The sequence below is a fragment of the Eptatretus burgeri genome, chromosome 4 (genome assembly GCF_056783735.1).
Source record: "Eptatretus burgeri isolate ZD-2024b chromosome 4, Ebu_testis_v1, whole genome shotgun sequence".
In the NCBI taxonomy this organism is placed as follows: domain Eukaryota; kingdom Metazoa; phylum Chordata; class Myxini; order Myxiniformes; family Myxinidae; genus Eptatretus; species Eptatretus burgeri.
Genome location: NC_140964.1, coordinates 132,859,241 through 132,878,408, shown reverse-complemented (window position 1 = coordinate 132,878,408; position 19,168 = coordinate 132,859,241). Strand labels below are relative to the sequence as shown.

The window sequence follows — 19,168 nt, the reverse complement described above, 5'->3', positions numbered from 1 at the left end:
AGCAGGAAGATTTAAAAAGTCACGTGACAACAGGGATTGATAAAGATGGCTCATGATAATGGCTCAGAAGATGTCATATTTATTGGGATGGAGAATGAGTCATCAACATTCAAGACCAAGAACAAGACCAAGCGACATTTCTGTCGAGTTAACCAATAAAGAGAATCTTGCCTCACTGGTGAGGGTGTATGTGAACCCTTGTTTCAACGAATTGCCCTCAAAATAATTGTAACTTTCCCTTTGCATTGCCGTTTCTCCAAATAACTGGATTTAGAATCCGACAAATTGCTGGTGTATGTGCCGTCTTGTCCTGGAAAAATGCCCTGTTTGTCTTTCTGCTTCACTTGTATATTGAGACTGTCGAACAACCGCCCTCTTGATATTGCCATGTCAAGCTGACCATGTGTGAAGATCGTTCCGTTAGATTAATACAGATTGTGTCTTGGGTTTGAGCTTAGTTTTTGTTTATGGTGATAGTGAATGCGGATCAAAATGTAAATTGATGTTGGCATATTTTACATGGCAAAAAAACTGAAGATGGTTTGGGATCAAGCTTCAGCAATAAAACTATCTTTTCAGCAAATGGTCCTGCAATAACTTGTACATCAAGAGAGGTGTAATGCACATTACAAACACGTAGTTCAGTTCTATTCGGTTATCCAATTTTTGTGTTGAGATTAAGTCGAAGCATCACAATGGCTCCAATTTTCAACGTGAGGACATGGGGCTGGATGACATTTCTTTCAAGGAAATCTTGGAACTCAGTTGGAAGGTGAAGCTGCTCTTCAGTGTTATCAGATCTAACTCGATGAACACCGATGTATAATCCTTTTTTTTTCTACCCCACAGTCAATGATCTGGTTATTGATGAAATTGTTACGGATTTGGAAGCCATTTATACACAAACGGAAAGCAGTTCCCATCGCTTAGTTATTTCGATAAGTGTGTGTTTATACTTGGAATCCCTCCTTCTGTCTAATGGGAATTTCGTGTGTGCGCTGCGAGCTATTTTTTTTAGTTAGGTTTTTTTCAACAACAACAACAACAACAACAACAACAACACCCTCACTCAACCTGGTCGCCATTGCCCACGTGTTTTGGCTGAAGGCATGGGCGGAGCCTCCATCACCTCAGATCCGACTCGCCTTCCGTGGGCCTGTCCAATGAGGGACTGTCAGCGGATCGCGCGAGATGACCGTCCAATCAGGTAGCGAGTGGCGAGGAAAGAAACCACTCCCACCTCTCGAGACTAGAGAAGTGATGGCGACTGCCAGGTCTGTCTGGTGGTGATCGGTCTGTCTGGAGTGATCGGCGGGTTCGGTCTGGCTGTGCGCGTCTGCCTCGCCTGGTGTGGCCTGATCAAGGAAGCTGTTTCGGGCTCAATCGCCGGTCGTGTCGTCATCCCTCACTCGTCCACTTTTGTGCTGGCGGCGTCCAACGCTCTTTCCCTCGTCCCTAGTGCTTGGTGCTACGTTGTGACGGTGGGTTCGAGTCCCGCCATCGGACAAACTCGACCAGACCGCACAAGGCGGACAGGTGCAAATTTAGGCTGTGGCCATTGAGGTCCATTTTCTATTGTGTGTGTGTGTGTGTGTGTGTGTGTGTGTGTGTGTGTGTGTGTGTGTGTGTGTGTGTGTGTGTGTGTGTGTGTGTGTGTGTGTGTGTGTGTGTGTATATATGTGTGTGTGTCCATGGGCCCCGTTTGTAAGTAGTATTGTTAAGTGACTTGTACATTGTGAATTACATCTTTTATTCATGATAACTCTGCTCTCTTTGTGCTCCCCTTCCCCGATTATTGTTATAAACACACCTCTGTTAAATGTACCAGCTCGTTTTCTGTGCTTTCTCACACTGGCCTAGCATGGTGCGTATTGAGAATCAGTGAAGCTGTTCGTGCCGTAAAATTGTTCATTTGGTCCGGCTCGACTTTGGTAGCTTCCGCTCGGTTACGCCGGATCCGAGTTGGTGATAGCGACTGGGTTCGGACAAAGTCGGTCGAGGGTGTGGTTTTCCCCGGTAGTTGGATGACGTGGGTAATTAGGTATATTGAAATTAGGCAATTAACCATACCCCATGCCGTCAAAATATTGGCGACCACGGTCCGCTAAGGGACCCCTGACCTTTCGGAGTTATCCAAGAGCCACGACCTAAATTCCGGGTGTTCGGTAGGAGACGACTCTACTGCTCCACCAAGTGGTCATTTATCGCCACCGAACTCTGGCCCACAACAATATTACAGTGCAGTGTTTTTTTCTGTGGTGTTGGAATGTCACAACCTGAGTGTGTTGCAATGGCATTGATGAAAAGTAATTTCCAAATCTGGTACTTCCTCAACAATATCAGAGCCGACACATCGCAGGTGGCCTTGTAGCATTCTCATTGATTGTGGGGAACTTCTGTTACTTGTCATCACCAACATCAAGGAGAGAGGATGCAAACACTCTTGGACTGGAATCCTCTCATTTTGATAGGCATCGCGCGTTATTCCCAGTCCACAAATGACTACTGTTGATGCGGGTCTGGGGTTCTAAAGGGTCAAATGGGGTCAAAAGATCGAAGGACTATTCAGGCGTCAAAAGGGTTTCAAGCGTATAAGGGGTGTAAAATGTTGAAAGGGTCAAAAAAGGTCTTAAAAGTTCTTAAGGATAAGTTCCAATCAGAGTTGGGGTCTGGAGAGGTCGAATAGTTCTAAATGTTCTCGGGGGATTAAAGGGGTGTGAGGTCGAAAGGGTGTCAGGAATTTTATGTTGTTTCAGGGTCTAACCTTGGAAGGTCTTTCGGGGTCTAAAGTGTCGAACATATCCAAAGAAGTTTAAGTGGGCCCAATGCGTCTATCAGGGTATAAAGCGTCTGCGGGGTGTGAAGGGTGTGTTCCAAGCGTAGTGATGGTCTGTGGGGTCAAAAAGTTCAAGCGGGTTTTAAGGGGGAACCCAAAAGTAATTTTTCTTTTCTTTTCTTTTCTGAAAAACCATTGAGAATTATTAATCAGGGTCCAGTTTGTGGTGGAGAAAATTGAAATATTTTTGCTGATCATAAAGTGTCAAAAAAGCCAGAGAGTGACAATTTCTCATTTCGCCAGTGACGTCACATAATGATCTCACCTTGATCCAAACAGCGGTTTACTTCGAGAAACTGCACATCGAGCTTGGATTTTGATACTGATTCCACCATCATTCGTAACTTTGAAGGTTCTCAGGTTGTTGAAACTGATCATTGGGATTTTGAAGGAACATTTGGAGAAAAAATTGGTCAGGGAAATGCTTTTGCGGGAATTGTGGACCATATCATTTTGAGCCTTGTGCAAGCGATTCAGAGGAAAAAGTCGTGAGTGTTTGAAGAAGAAAACGCAGTTTGGATCTTAACTTCGGATTGGTAAGGTTTGATTTTTTTTTCCATTCAATTGCTGGTTTATAATGGAGGGATTTTGTGTTGATTGATAAATCGGTTTATACACTGAGTGTATAAAACATAAGGAACACCTGCTCCTTCCATGAAAGAGACTGATCAGGTTAAAGCTATGATCCCTTTTTGATTGCACCTGTTAAATCCACTTCAATCAGTGTTGATGAAGGGGAGAAGAATTTTTAAGCCTTCAAGCAAGGATTGTGCGCATGTGACATTCAGAGGGTAAATGGGAAAGTCAAAAGATTTAACTGCCTATGAACAGGGTATGGTAGGGGGGAGGTGCACCGGTTTGAGTATGTCAAGAACTGCAACATTGCTGGGTTTTTCCTGCTCAACAGTTTCCCGTGTGTATCAGGAATGGTCTACCACCAAAAGGACATCCAGCCAAAGGCAGGACAGTGGTCGAAACTGGAAAAAAGAGTTCATCGACTGACGGTCCAGTGCAACATTGGTGCCGAAAGACCCATGACGTAATGCTCAACTCGTCATACCTTGACACGAATAGGGTGTGGCAGCCGGTGACCGCACAGAGTTTCACTTCTTTCAGCAAAAAAAAAAAAATACAAGAACCTGCGGTTGCAGTGGTCGAAGGAACAAAAACACTGGAGGATTGGGAAAACATTGCCTGGTCTGATGAATCCCGGTTCCGACTTTTTCACACTTATGGAGGATTAGAGTATGGAGAAAAGCCACATGAGTACATGCATCATCTTACCGTGTGTCAACATTTTCGGCTGGTGGTGGTGGTGTGGGGTGTGTTTTGTGGCACACGTTTGGCCCCCTGATAAAAGTGGAGCAACATTTGAATACCGCAGCATATCTGAACATCCTTGCCAATCAGGTGCATCCGTTCATGGCAGCAGTGTATTCATCTGCGAATGGATTTCTTCACCAGGATAATGTCCCATGCCACAAGACTGGCATTGTCCATGAATGGATTCATGAACATGACAGTGAATTCAGCTTCCTGTCGTGGCCTGCCCAGTCACCACATCTCAATCCAATTGAGCATCTGTGGGATGGGATGGAACGAGCCATTCGGAGTGGAGATCCACGACCAGCCAACTTGACACTGTGGGAAGCATTGGAGTCAACATGGGCCAACATCCCCATGGAGCGCTTTTTACACCTTGTGGAGTCATTACCCCCACAAATTGAGGCTGTTCTGAGGGCAAAAGCGAGTGTAACTCGGTGTTGGAAAGGTGTTCCGAACATTTTGTAAACAGAGTGGAAATTACTCGAACAGAAATACCCATGATCGCTTGACAGCTGGCACTCCCCAGGCACACTCATACACCACAGACAAAATGGGCGACGAATTCTTTGTCCCATAATTGCAGGCTGACCAGGTGTCTTGGATGTTATGGGTCATCCCATTTCATTCTTTCCCCAGACGCCATTTGTTTCCATGCTGTGATCCACAACCACGTTGCTCTTCAATTGATGGGGGATTGTGGAGGGCTGAGGAGGGAGGGTGGAGGAGTGTATGTGGGATGGTGGTGGGTGTTGTGGGGGTGATTATTGATGAGAGATTATGGGCGTATTGAGGAAGGGAGACTGTGAGGAGGATAATGGTTGATTGTGGAGGGGGAGGGGTTGTTTGGGATGGTGGTGGGTATTCCAGGACTTGGTTTATGGGAGATTGTGGAGGGAGGGGGGAGCAGTGCTGGGATAAATGTGGGGGAGGGAGGGTGTTGAGGGAAGGGGACCTTGAAAGTTTACTTTCGGCCACCAGTGGCTCGCAGGCCGTGCAATGAAGAGCCGGGAATATAGAGGGATGATTCGGAAAAAAATGGCTTCCCATTCAAATGTTTGCACAATGATGAGCTTCGAAGCGACTGTAAAGTGAAGTGATAAGCTTTGAAAAGTCATACCTTTCATTCTCGAGCATTTTCTGAACAACCAAAATTTTAAAAACCACCAGAATATATCGCGAAAGTACCACAACGAGAAATCGCTAAAACACCAATTTGTACTTCTTTTTCTGCTTCTTCTCGTCTCAAAACAATGTAAAACTGCAGCCTAACTTTCCTAAATAACTGCGGAAGCTATGATGGTGATTCCAATGCAAGGAAGTTACTTTGTCTCTGGGTTAGTGCACAAAAACATAAAAATATATGAAATAATAAGTGTATTATTATGAAAAGAAATCCTATGTAAATGTGGACTCAACCAAACCAGGTCAAGATCATGGGAGGGGGGAAACTGGACAGTGGACAGAACCATACCAAAAGTGATACACATCCAAACCATTCCCCAAATCAACTGAAACGAGTATGAAAAAAATTTAAGAACAGAGATGGATTTCATCCACACCAAAACAAGAGGGCACTCGGTGGAGCGCATGCATGCACCACGTAATGCCTGATCCACGAGAGCATATCGGGGCCCATTACATTTTAGAAATATCATGCCATACAGTACTATCTAGTTTTTGGCCCTCTCTCTCTTTCTCAATGGTGAAGAATCACTTTAGAAATTAAGTCGTTCTCGTCTTCGGATCTTCACCAAAACTGAATCAATTCGTCATGGTAAATTTGTTGAATCAATTCGTTCTTCCGCTCCCCTCGCGCTGCCTTCGCTTTCCGCTCCCCTCGCGCTGCCTTCGCCTTCCTGTCAACTCGTGCTGCATTTGCCTTCCCCTCCCCTCACGCTGCCTCCCCATTCCCTCCGCTCATGCTGCCCTCTGCTCCTTTGCCTTGCCTTCCCCTCCTTTGTGTTGCCTTCCCCTCCCTTGCCTTGCCTTCCCCTCCCTTGCATTGCCTTCCCCTCCCCTCACGCTGCCTTCACTTCCCCTCCCTGTAATGATGACGGACACTGTGGGATCACCTTGCCTGGAACAGCTGCCATTTATTGGTGCATGCGCACAACATGTACAAGCCAGATAAATATAACCAATCAAACAAGCATATCATTCAGAAATATCATATCTCCCCTTTCAGTATGAAGAGAAAGATTGAAAATTGCAAAGCAGGTTTACGTTCCACGGAAATAGCAAAAACAAACTTTATTACCAGATTACGAATACTCAAATGCCACGCCATATGATTATGACAGAAAGTTGTCCTTAAACCTTTGATACGAGGCCATGTGATCTGCAGCTTGGAGGCTGAGGAAATGGGGAGTTCTTCGCACTTGAAGGTGGCAATGGTGCCATATCCATGGTGCTCTGAGCTTCCTCTCGAGGAATGTTTAATTCTCCAACGTCTGGAAGTGGGAGAATGGTCACTGGATCAGATGGAGATTTCTGCAGGTGTCACCTGTTGTGGCGGTTGGATCGACCGTTGGCCATGGTAACGAGGGACGATCTTGGTCTGGAAAGTTTGCCAGAAAGGACTGCATGTACCCAGCCCTGTCTGGTCTTGGAGTGGGCAGCATCACCTTCTTGGAACTCCAGAAGAGGTTTCGCCGCTCTATCATAGAATTTGGTGTCCTGATTCTGAAGGTCCTGGAACTGCCGACAAGCATCTGATATGACACCTGTCTGGAGGCTTTTACTGTATGCAGGTAATTTATCTCTCTGCCTCCTGTTCATCAAGAGTTGAGCTGGAGGTAATGTCATTCCGCTAATTGGGGAGTTGCAGTATGCAAGGATTGCGAGTTGAATGTCAGTGCCGTCTTCATGTGCCTTTCACAAAGCCTGTTTCATTGTCTGAATCACATGCTCAGCTTGGCTTTTGGATTGCGGATCTGTTGGGGTTGAGGTTGTGAACGTTATTACTTTTCTGAACATTATTAATTTCTCCCAAGTCCTGTATTTTTGCACTTCCAAAGGGAACATTGTCGGTAAATACCTCTTCTGGTATGCCATGGCATGAAAAGTTCGCTTTCATTGCTGAGATGCCCACAGAAGCCATGAGCCCATTTAGCTGTGACACCTCAGGAAATTTTGAGGAGTCCACCAGAATGAGATGGACTTTTCCACCAAAGTGAAATATATCGGCACCCAGCTTCTGCCACAGGCAGTCAGGGAAACTGTGCGGGAGGAGTGGCTCTTTCTGATTGTTCGGCCAAAATCTGGCACAGACCCCACACTCAGCAACACATGATTCTATGTCTCTTGACATGCCTCGCCAATACAAGATGGGTCTTGCACACGCCTTGCACTCTCCCGCTCCGAAATGACCTTCGTGAATTGGAGATAGAAGGCCCTGTTGCATTGCGGATGGAACTATGATCCGCTTGCCACAGAATAGCAAACCTTGAGACTGATGGATGTTCTCCCAAACAGGCCAGAACAGTTTCACCATCAGAGACACTCTGGCTCAATGCACAAGCCGGCCTTGTGTGACGGTCGTGCTGAGCTGTTGAAGCGCTGGATCAAGTGATGTCTCATGTTGCACTGCTTTCATTCTGCCAGTGCTGACTGGAAGTTCAGTGACCAATTGATGTATGCCAAGGTGTATGTCGTCTTCCAACATCTGATCGTGTAGTGGCAAGCCAGATGGCACTCCAGAGAGTACGTCTGCGATGTATATTTACTTTCCTGGGACGTACTGCACTGACATAGTGCATCGGAGAAGGTGAAGAATCAGGAGCTGAAGTCTGGGTGAGAGCAAGTGCAGTGGCTTATTGATGCCAACCAACAGTGGCTTGTGGTTGGTGTGTATGGTTGTGTCAAACCCGTAGATATCCTGATGAAAACACTCTGCTCCAAATACGATTCCAATAAGTTGCTCCTCTTTCTGGGCGTAGTTCCGTTCACCAGGTGTGAGAGACCGCGAGGCGTATGTTACAGGATGCCCATCCTGCAGCAGGCACGTGCCTAATCCAAGAGACGTCTGGCTTTATGACCTGCATGTCTCCTCCGAGCAGTGTAGAGACGCCATCAATGTCCAAGTCACGAAGAGATGGCAGTTCGGACGATTCGGACAGTTGGACTGGGCATTGGCGAGGTTGATAAATATGCCAACAGTTCCTACAATTTTGGGTGTCCTTATTGCTCTTGGTCGACCCAGGCTTGGGTGCGAAGGGACCCTTGCCAGCAGACTTGAAACTGCAACACCCTTGGTGGAGAATCGAGTCAATGTCTTGGGAGAGCCCAGTGGAAGCAGCCGATGTGGGAGTCGACGTCATGGCCCTGGCATGCGATCCACTCAACTCAGCAGCCAAACAGAGTTGTCGTTTTTTCAAAGTCAGTCTCGGTTCACGTAAGAGACGCTCTTTTCAGGAGAGGTTGTGCATGGAAATTTTTTTTTTCATCTCTGATCATGTTATAAGTCTCGGCGAATTTGCATGCCTTCGCCATGATGTGCAGGTTCTTCAAGTACAATTCGAATGACTGATCTTTAGACTCGGCGAATTCCCAGAACTTGAATCGCTCATAGACAATGTTCTTCCGCTGGTTGCAGTACATGTCAAATGCCTTTTTGACGGTTTTGAATATCTTTGAAGCAAATGCTGACTCAAACGGGAGCTTTTCGAAAATATCCATAGCATCTGGTCCAGCACAGTTCAGCAAGACGGTGACCTTTCGACTGTTGCTTGTCGACTCGAGGCTGACAGGCTCAACATACCAGTCAAGGGACTGACTCCAGCGTCGCCATTTCTCACTGACATTCCCATCCAGCCAGAGATAACCAGGCGGTACAAATTCCATCACCGTTGAGGAAGAAAACACCAAATCTCTAACACCTTGTAATGACGACGGACATGATGGGATCACTTTGCCCGGACCAACTGCCGGATTTATTGGCGCACAACACGTATAGGCCAGATAAATATATCCAATCAAACAAGCACATGATTCACAATATCATTACAATCTCGTCACACTTCCTTCTCCTTCCCCTCCCCTCGCGTTTCCTTCGCCTTCCCCTCAACTCGTGCTGCCTTCTCCTTCCCCTCCCCCTCCCCTGGTGCTGCCTTCTCCTTCCCCTCCTCTCGCGCTTCCTTCGCCTTCTTCTCCCCTCACGCTGCCTTCACCTTCTCAATTTGTGCTGCCTTTGGCTTTCCTTCAATCCTGGAGCAATGTCAGCATAATGGGACTATCCCCTCCCTCCCTCCTTGCTTTCACTCAAGTCTCCTTTCAAACACATGTCCAGAACACCCCCTTACCCTCCCCTATCTTCCTCCTCTCTCTTTCTCTTCCCCCCCCCCTCCTTCACATCACATCAGTGAAGTGACACGCTATATTTGTGAGAATTCATTTAAACATATTTTCCTCACAAACTACATGATGTGTCGCACATCGATGGCCGTAATGCACGTCCTTATCGACTGGATTGCTCACTCCATCCGGACAGTCTGACAACACGCCATGTTCCAAGATGGGCTCGACTTGAAGGCTTCCTTTACATTGCGCATGGGCGAGGACTTCGCAAGCGACGAGGGAGTTTCCAATCACAGAACAAACATACATTGACACTGGAGGGTTACATTACTTTTACCATTAACTTGTGATACATTTAATCTCAACACGTCTTCCCCTTTCAGATCGATTCAAATCAATTAACTAACTCGTGACTTCCAGACTTCCGGTTCAGGGATTGGCGCACGAGGACGACTGGGTGGCGAGCTCTCCTTCCAGGCCCTCAAAAGCTAAGTTTCCAGTCCGAAAGCGTTTTGTGTATTTTGTTTTCGAAATTTGTGTCAGGGTCTGTGGAACTGTACTTATATTTTTCGTGTTGTGTTCATTACAGTTTTTGCAGATAGTCGAGTTATTTTATTGAAAGCAGCAGAGGGAGGACTCGTGATAAGTTGAGCGTGAAGTCAGTTGGGGCATTGGGAGTATGGGGGAGAAGAAGGTGATAAATAGAGAGCGAAGGAGAAAGGATTAGGAATACTAAAATGTCACAGTTGCTCAATGTGGGTCACGTCAACAAGAGGGGAAGCAAAGGGTTCTTATTGTTGGAGGAAGTGTGGGGAAATCGTCCACTTGAGGAAGGTTATTACCGGGTTAAAGGAATGCATCAATAATTCACAGCAAGTCGCAGAATGTGAGAAATTTGAAGATAATAGTTGGTTATGGTTGTGGAGTGAGGTTGTTGAGGATATTGGAAGTGGTGACTATGGAATGGGGATGGACAGTGTGGATGGTGCAACTGGGGCGGGCATTGTGGACGGTGCAACGGGGGCGGGCAGTGGGGATGGTGCAATGGGGGCGGGCAGTGGGGATGGTGCAATGGGAGCGGACAGTGGGGAGGGTGCAACGGGGGTGGGCGGCAGTGTGGACGGTGCAATGGGGGCGGACAGTGGGGAGGGTGCAACGGGGCGGGTGGCAGTGTGGACGGTGCAATGGGGCGGACAGTGGGGAGGGTGCAACGGAGGCAGGCGGCAGTGTGGACGGTGCAATGGGGGCGGGCGGCAGTGTGGACGGTGCAACAGGGACGGGCAGTGAGGACGGTGCAACAGGGACGGGCAGTGAGGACGGTGCAACGGGGGCGGGCAGTGTGGACGGTGCAACAGGGGTGGGCAGTGGGGACGGTGCAACGGGGGCGGGCAGTGTGGACGGTGCAACAGGGGCGGGCAGTAGGGCGGGCGGCAATGGGGATGGTGCAATGGGGGTGGGCAGTGGGGACGGTGCAATGGGGGCGGACAGTGGAGAGGGTAAAACGCGGGCCGGCGGCAGTGTGCATGGTGCAACGGGGGTCCGCAGTGAGGACGGTGCAACAGGGACGGGCAGTTGGGACGGTGCAACGGGGGCGGGCGGCAGTGTGGACGGTGCAACGGGGGTGCGCAGTGGGGATGGTGCAATGGGGGCGGGCGGCAGTGGGGACGGTGCAACGGGGGCGGGCGGCAGTGTGGATGGTGCAACGGGGAGGGGGCAGTGGGGATGGTGCAATGGGGGCGGGCAATGGGGACGGTGCAACGGGTGCGGGCAGTGGCGGAGGTGCAGCTGGTGCGGGCAGTGGCGGATGTGCAGAGGATTCTGTGTGGTTTTGAAGGAGCGGGAGTGAGGGACATTGAAGGAAGGGTAAACAACATTGTATGGGGTCAGGGCAGGAAGAAGTTGGTTGTGGTACACCGAGGTGCGAATGATTTTGGGAAAGCTTACTCAGAGGTTTTGAAAAATTGATACAGGATATTGGGTAAGCAGCTGAAAGCAAAGGGTTGTGACATCATGTTTTCTGGGATTCTCCCAAGATTAGGAAAAAATATACAAATTATGAACAGAGCAATAGATGTCAACCGATGGCTGGAAGAATAGTGTAGGGAGGAAGGTTTTACATTTATGAATCGGTGGGAATCATTTCGGGGACAAAGGAAGTGTTTACAGAATGATGGCCGTTTGTTAAATAGAAAGGGGGCAGCAAGGTTTGCAGTGGGAATTGAGGAAGGAATTCAGGCTTTTTTCGGTCAGCGGAGGGTGGGGAAGCTATAAAGAAAGGAACGGATGAAGTACTTGTGATTAGTAAGGCCAGGCAGGAAAATCGAATTTCAGGAAGGGAAAAGTTAAACATGTTCTACACCAATACCAGAAGTTTAAATATTAAGATGGAATCGCTTGAAGCAAAAGGGGATTGTGAGGAGTATGATATAGTTGCAGTGAGTGAGACCTGGTTTTAGGAGAAGAGTAACCAGAGAACAGGATTAGAAGGTGACAAGGTGTATCGGTGTGGGAGGAAGGAGAGAATATGAGGAGTCGCAATCTCCGTAAAGGACAACATTGCATCAAGAGAAAGGGATGACAGCAAGGAAGGAAAAAATGTTGAGGATTCTGTGTGGGTCGAGATTAGAGATTGTAAAAAGAGTAAGATACTGGTGGGATGTTTATACAGGGCTCCAGGTTGGAAGGAAGAGTAGGAAGGAGGAGTACATGATGAATTTAGGAGGGCATGTGGAAGGGGAAGTGTATTGATCATGGGGGATTTTAACTTGCCAGGGATAGATTGGGTCCAGGAACAGGGAAAGGGCAGAGCAGATGAGGATTTCCTAGTTTTAGTCCATGATTGGTTGTTAGCCCAGTTTGGGGATCAGCACATGAGGGGGAATGCAGTGTTGGAACTCCTTTTAAGTATCGATCCCAATATGGTGGAGGAGGTGGAGGTCGGGGAGTATTTTGGAGCAAGTGACCATAACATTGTGTGTGCAAAGATTCTGTGGAGGGTTATAGTTCAGGATAGTCGGGTAAGGCTTTTCGATTTCAGGAAGGCCAAATTTGAGGGTACGAGGAGACAATTGGGTGATGTAGATTGGGAGACTCTAACAACAGGACAATCAGCATCAGAAAAATGGGAAACCTTCAAGGATCAAATGTGTGGAGTGCAGAGTAAGTACATTCCAATGAGGTGTGAAACGAGAAGTAGAAAGAGACCAGGGTGGTTGAGCAGTGAGATAAGGAACGCTGTTTCGGAGAAGCAGAAAGTATTTATTAGGTTTAAAATAACAGGATGAGAGTTAGATTTATATCACTGTCCGAGTAAACAGAGGCAAGTTAAGAAAATAACTCGGCAAGCCAAAAGAGAGCAGGAGAAGGACATGGCTCAGAATATTAAACATAATAGCAAGGCTTTCTTTAAGTATATCGGGGGAAGCGAACAGGTTGGGACCAGTGTGGCCCATTGAGGAATAGCACCGGGAGAGTTGTTGGTGATTAAAGTGAGATGGCAGGCTTATTAAACAGGTATTTTTCTTCAACTTTTATACAAGAACAGTCAGGAGAATCTATCGAAGAGGTGAGGAAGGGCTTTTACAGAAGATCCAGCTTGGAGTAGAGGAAGTAAAGTAACAGCAAGGTAATCGAAGAGAAGATAAGGCTCTGGGGACAGATAACATGCAACCGAGAGTATTGATGGAGGTGGCTGAGCAGGTAAAGCAAGATGTTAACAAAAATTCCGTTCCTTCGACATAAATTCAGGGCCGAGCTGGACTCAGCAATGTGGAGCGGCTGAAGGCGACAGGGCTTGATTCACTGGAAAGGAGGCGGTTTGGAGGGGATATCATGGAGATGTTTAAGATAATGAAAGGTGGAGATAAAATAAGTGCAGATGAATAATTATTCAACAGAGTCGACAGTGATCGAACCAGGAGCCATCACTTGAGAGGAAAGAAGAGGAGAGTTAAGTCAATAAGTTAAAGTCAAAATGGGGTCAAATGGGGATGGGATGTGGTCAGTCAATAACACCTCGGTGGTTCTTCCTTGTGACATGCCAGTCATTCCCCCGAAAGTTTTCTTGGGTTATGAAACCTTCATGGACGGGAATACATTCCACCCCCACCCACGATACCCCCCGCCCCCGCCAAGAAACAACAAATCGAGGAAGAAGAAGCTTATCATAAAGAAGAAGAACAGCATAACGATGAAAAACTTCCGGGTGATCTTTTGAACCTTGTGTTGTCACTGCACCGCAGCTCGTGATGGTGGTGGTGGTGGTGGTGGTGGTGGTGGTGGTGGTGGTAGTAGTCGGACCTGAACTGAAGAGGTATGTTCGGAATTTCTTATTTAATTATGAGGAAGATTTGTAAAACGTTAATTAAAAGATAAAATAATTTATTTTCGATGATTATCTGGAATGAAGAAAAGTAAATGTAATTTTTATTAAATATTTGTTGTTGTGTTTGTTGATTTAATAAGATGTTTGATGGAAACTTCCTTCCTGATCCCAAAAATACAAATAAAATGATCGTGTGGATCTAAAATGTTACATTCCTGGTTAACATTCCACTAACATTCCATCCTTTGTTAAACGAACGACCACGGGCGGGAATTCCCTCCTCCGGTTCGTGATAAAGAAACGTGTCTGTGAAGAACACGTGGTGCTTCGTGTCTGTGAAGAACACGTGGTGCTCCGTGTCTGTGAACAACACGTGGTGCTTCGTGTCTGTGAACAACACGTGGTGCTTCGTGTCTGTGAACAACACGTGGTGCTTCGTGTCTGTGAACAACACGTGGTGCTTCGTGTCTGTGAACAGCACGTGGTGCTCCGTGTCTGTGAACAGCACGTGGTGCTCCGTGTCTGTGAACAACACGTGGTGCTCCGTGTCTGTGAACAACACGTGGTGCTCCGTGTCTGTGAACAACACGTGGTGCTCCGTGTCTGTGAACAACACGTGGTGCTCCGTGTCTGTGAACAACACGTGGTGCTCCGTGTCTGTGAACAACACGTGGTGCCCCGTGTCTGAACAACACGTGGTGCTCCGTGTCTGTGAACAACACGTGGTGCGTGTCTGTGAACAACACGTGGTGCTCCGTGTCTGTGAACAACACGTGGTGCTCCGTGTCTGTGAACAACACGTGGTGCTCCGTGTCTGTGAACAACACGTCGTGCTCCGTGTCTGTGAACAACACGTCATTCTCCGTGTCTGTGAACAACACGTCGTGCTCCGTGTCTGTGAACAACACGTGGTGCTCCGTGTCTGTGTACAACACGTGGTGCTCCGTGTCTGTGAACAACACGTGGTGCTCCGTGTCTGTGAACAACACGTCGTGCTCCGTGTCTGTGAACAACACGTCATTCTCCGTGTCTGTGAACAACACGTCGTGCTCCGTGTCTGTGAACAACACGTCGTGCTCCGTGTCTGTGAACAACACGTCGTGCTCCGTGTCTGTGAACAACACGTCGTGCTCCGTGTCTGTGAACAACACGTCGTGCTCCGTGTCTGTGAACAACACGTCGTGCTCCGTGTCTGTGAACAACACGTCGTGCTCCGTGTCTGTGAACAGCACGTGGTGCTCCGTGTCTGTGAACAGCACGTGGTGCTCCGTGTCTGTGAACAACACGTGGTGCTCCGTGTCTGTGAACAACACGTGGTGCTCCGTGTCTGTGTACAACACGCGGTGCTCCGTGTCTGTGAACAACACGCGGTGCTCCGTGTCTGTGAACAACACGCGGTGCTCCTTGTCTGTGAACAACACGTCGTGCTCCGTGTCTGTGAACAACACGTCGTGCTCCGTGTCTGTGTACAACACGCGGTGCTCCGTGACTGTGAACAACACGTGGTGCTCCGTGTCTGTGAACAACACGCGGTGCTCCGTGTCTGTGAACAACACGTCGTGCTCCGTGTCTGTGAACAGCACGTGGTGCTCCGTGTCTGTGAACAGCACGTGGTGCTCCGTGTCTGTGAACAGCACGTGGTGCTCCGTGTCTGTGAACAACACGTCGTGCTCCGTGTCTGTGAACAACACGTGGTGCTCCGTGTCTGTGAACAACACGTGGTGCTCCGTGTCTGTGAACAGCACGCGGTGCTCCGTGTCTGTGAACAACACGCGGTGCTCCGTGTCTGTGAACAACACGCGGTGCTCCGTGTCTGTGAACAGCACGCGGTGCTCCGTGTCTGTGAACAGCACGCGGTGCTCCGTGTCTGTGAACAGCACGCGGTGCTCCGTGTCTGTGAACAGCACGCGGTGCTCCGTGTCTGTGAACAGCACGCGGTGCTCCGTGTCTGTGAACAGCACGCGGTGCTCCGTGTCTGTGAACAGCACGCGGTGCTCCGTGTCTGTGAACAGCACGCGGTGCTCCGTGTCTGTGAACAGCACGCGGTGCTCCGTGTCTGTGAACAGCACGCGGTGCTCCGTGTCTGTGAACAGCACGCGGTGCTCCGTGTCTGTGAACAGCACGTGGTGCTCCGTGTCTGTGAACAGCACGTGGTGCTCCGTGTCTGTGAACAGCACGTGGTGCTCCGTGTCTGTGAACAGCACGTGGTGCTCCGTGTCTGTGAACAGCACGTGGTGCTCCGTGTCTGTGAACAGCACGTGGTGCTCCGTGTCTGTGAACAGCACGTGGTGCTCCGTGTCTGTGAACAGCACGTGGTGCTCCGTGTCTGTGAACAGCACGTGGTGCTCCGTGTCTGTGAACAGCACGTGGTGCTCCGTGTCTGTGAACAGCACGTGGTGCTCCGTGTCTGTGAACAGCACGTGGTGCTCCGTGTCTGTGAACAGCACGTGGTGCTCCGTGTCTGTGAACAGCACGTGGTGCTCCGTGTCTGTGAACAGCACGTGGTGCTCCGTGTCTGTGAACAGCACGTGGTGCTCCGTGTCTGTGAACAGCACGTGGTGCTCCGTGTCTGTGAACAGCACGTGGTGCTCCGTGTCTGTGAACAGCACGTGGTGCTCCGTGTCTGTGAACAGCACGTGGTGCTCCGTGTCTGTGAACAGCACGTGGTGCTCCGTGTCTGTGAACAGCACGTGGTGCTCCGTGTCTGTGAACAGCACGTGGTGCTCCGTGTCTGTGAACAGCACGTGGTGCTCCGTGTCTGTGAACAGCACGTGGTGCTCCGTGTCTGTGAACAGCACGTGGTGCTCCGTGTCTGTGAACAGCACGTGGTGCTCCGTGTCTGTGAACAGCACGTGGTGCTCCGTGTCTGTGAACAGCACGTGGTGCTCCGTGTCTGTGAACAGCACGTGGTGCTCCGTGTCTGTGAACAGCACGTGGTGCTCCGTGTCTGTGAACAGCACGTGGTGCTCCGTGTCTGTGAACAACACGTGGTGCTCCGTGTCTGTGAACAACACGTGGTGCTCCGTGTCTGTGAACAACACGTGGTGCTCCGTGTCTGTGAACAACACGTGGTGCTCCGTGTCTGTGAACAACACGTGGTGCTCCCTGATCTCATGGTCTCCATCCATTGTTTGGAGAGTTGAAGCAGAATGTCCAAGGTGGAGTGACCAGGTCAAAATCCCAATTCATGAACTGAGACAAGGTTGTTGGAGAAAACGAAGCATTTCATAGCAACTGGGTTTAAACTGTGATACAATATATTTTCACCCTTTTTATTTCATGCTGTGATGTTGGCTGATTTCCAAGCAGATGGAAGATGAGCGATGGTGAATAACAGGGTGAAAAGAGCAGAGGAAGCGCAAAAGCTGCAGAGAAAGGTTTTTAGGACACGTGAGCTGATGCCTTCCCGTCCAGTTGCAGAATCAGTCCAGGGTTACCAGAAACGCTTCCACCTTTTCAGGTGCAAAAAACAATTTTGGATCAGTTTGGGGAGAATTGATGGAGACAGGGAGGGTTTCCGGACACAATATTTTGATTTCTGTGGATCAATTCTCAGGTTGAGTTAATATTGGCAGCTGGGGATATGGGAGACCAGTCCTTGAAGTGTTGAAAAAGGAAACCATGAATACGCAAAGTGTGAATGTGGAAGCAGGTCACATTTTGTAAACCGTGAATGTTGAATTCACGAATGTCGGAGTTCCACAGTTTCTGCTTTTTGGCGACGTGGTATTTCACTCAGCCATGAGGTGCAAGCTTGGGAGGAAAAATCAAGAGAACCATGTCAACAACAAGCAGCCCTTTTCGGTCGGTCCATGAAAGGTGTGCTCCATCCACAAATTGGTCCACAGTCCAATGGTGAGTTAAAGTGGAATGGCGTTATGTATTATCTGTGACTCAGGATCCAAAGGCTATAAGGGCAGTTGCACTGAGGGGAAGGGAGGAGTTATCCCGGAATCGACACCAAAGAAGCTTCGCTCCTCGGCCTGCTGTTCCTTCCAGAGCCATGCCCTCTCTGCTCCTCCAAACCAGACATTGCAGAAATAGTACGAGATGTTCTCCAGGCTGAGCTGCCAGGACTGAAGAGGGGACTCCCCCTGCACACTGTCAGATTTGTCCCAACAACACTTCTGTCGTGTCTGATCAGGCCCGAGGTCTTGAAAGGATCTCTGTTTCATTTGTTTGATTGAGGGGCACATCAATGGTTGTGTGTTTATGGGTTTTATTTTTGATGAGTGTGGATCAGCTCGCCACACTCGCCTCTCCACACGGCATTGCAGAAATTGATGTCACAGACTTGCTTTATTTGCATCATTTACAACAATCATAATTCAAACATTTATTTTGTTCCAATTTATTTGTCGTATTGGTGGTGTTATATTTATTATAAATGAGCAAATACCACCTTTTGTTTCGCTTATAGGGATGTTAAATGGGGGAAGAAGGGGAGAGACAGAGACAGAGACAGAGACAGAGACAGAGACAGAGACAGAGAGAGGTTGGGGGGGGGGGATTGAGGAAGGGTGGGGAATGGGAAGACAGCATGAGGTGAGAAGAATGAAAGGTCGACCTGCAGTGGAGCATTAAGTCCCGCCCAGACACATCTGGAGCCAAGCTTCCTGGAGACAAATACCGCTTTGACACGTCCGAGGACAAACCCTGCCCGGAGTCAAACACCGTCCAGACATAACCATTGTCTGGATTTGTCCAGATTCAGAGAGAGGGGTGGGTAAAATGAGAGGTATGTGAGAAGGGTGCTGTTCTATAAGGAGTGGGTCGAACTCGGCTGAGGGAGAAGGAGAGCAAGATATATGGTATATATTGTTGTGGGCCAGGGGTCAGTGGCGAGCACGACCACTAGGTGGGGAGGGTTCGTCGACTCCCACCAGACTCCCGGAATTGTCGGCTGTTGCTCCGGATAACTCCGAAGCCGGCGGGTCAATTAACCGACCGTGGTCGCCAATATTTCAACCGCGTAGCGTAGGGTCAATTTCTCTATAACCAATTTACTTCATTAACTATGTGATTTAAACTACTGGGGAAGCCACGCCCTCAACACCTGGTTGAACCGGATTTCATCTCCCGGCAGCGGTAAATTTACACGACCGACCACCGCTTTGCCACCTACCTTTCCGGCTCGTTGCAGTCGAGCAGGTCCTGTCCAGGACGTCCCGGCTATGTTAAACTGCCTACCGGGGATGAAACCCTGTCTGAACACAAACCCGGACCATGCTGGACCAAATAAAGAAAGGACGAAAACGAGCTGGGAACATTTCTAATAATTTATTTACAATTAATAAAAGACAAGAGAAGCGAGACTTAAATCGAATATATTGTGACGGATTTGGAAACCTTGTGCACACAAATAGCCAGAGTCCCTAAGCTTCGTT

The 19,168-nt window shown here is 48.6% G+C and overlaps 1 protein-coding gene across 4 annotated transcripts in view; it reads left to right on the top strand.

The window, feature by feature from the left end:
* LOC147029149 (uncharacterized) overlaps window positions 1-19,168 on the top strand; it is a 141,610-nt gene that overhangs the window by 8,775 nt on the left and 113,667 nt on the right. The window contains exon 1 of one of the 4 annotated variants that reach the window (XM_085876281.1): window positions 13,702-13,769. The exons of the other annotated variants lie outside the window; for them this stretch is intronic. The gene's annotated coding sequence lies outside the window, so the exon portion shown is untranslated. Of the gene's footprint in view, window positions 1-13,701; window positions 13,770-19,168 lie in introns of those variants that run through there. 4 annotated transcript variants of the gene reach the window in all.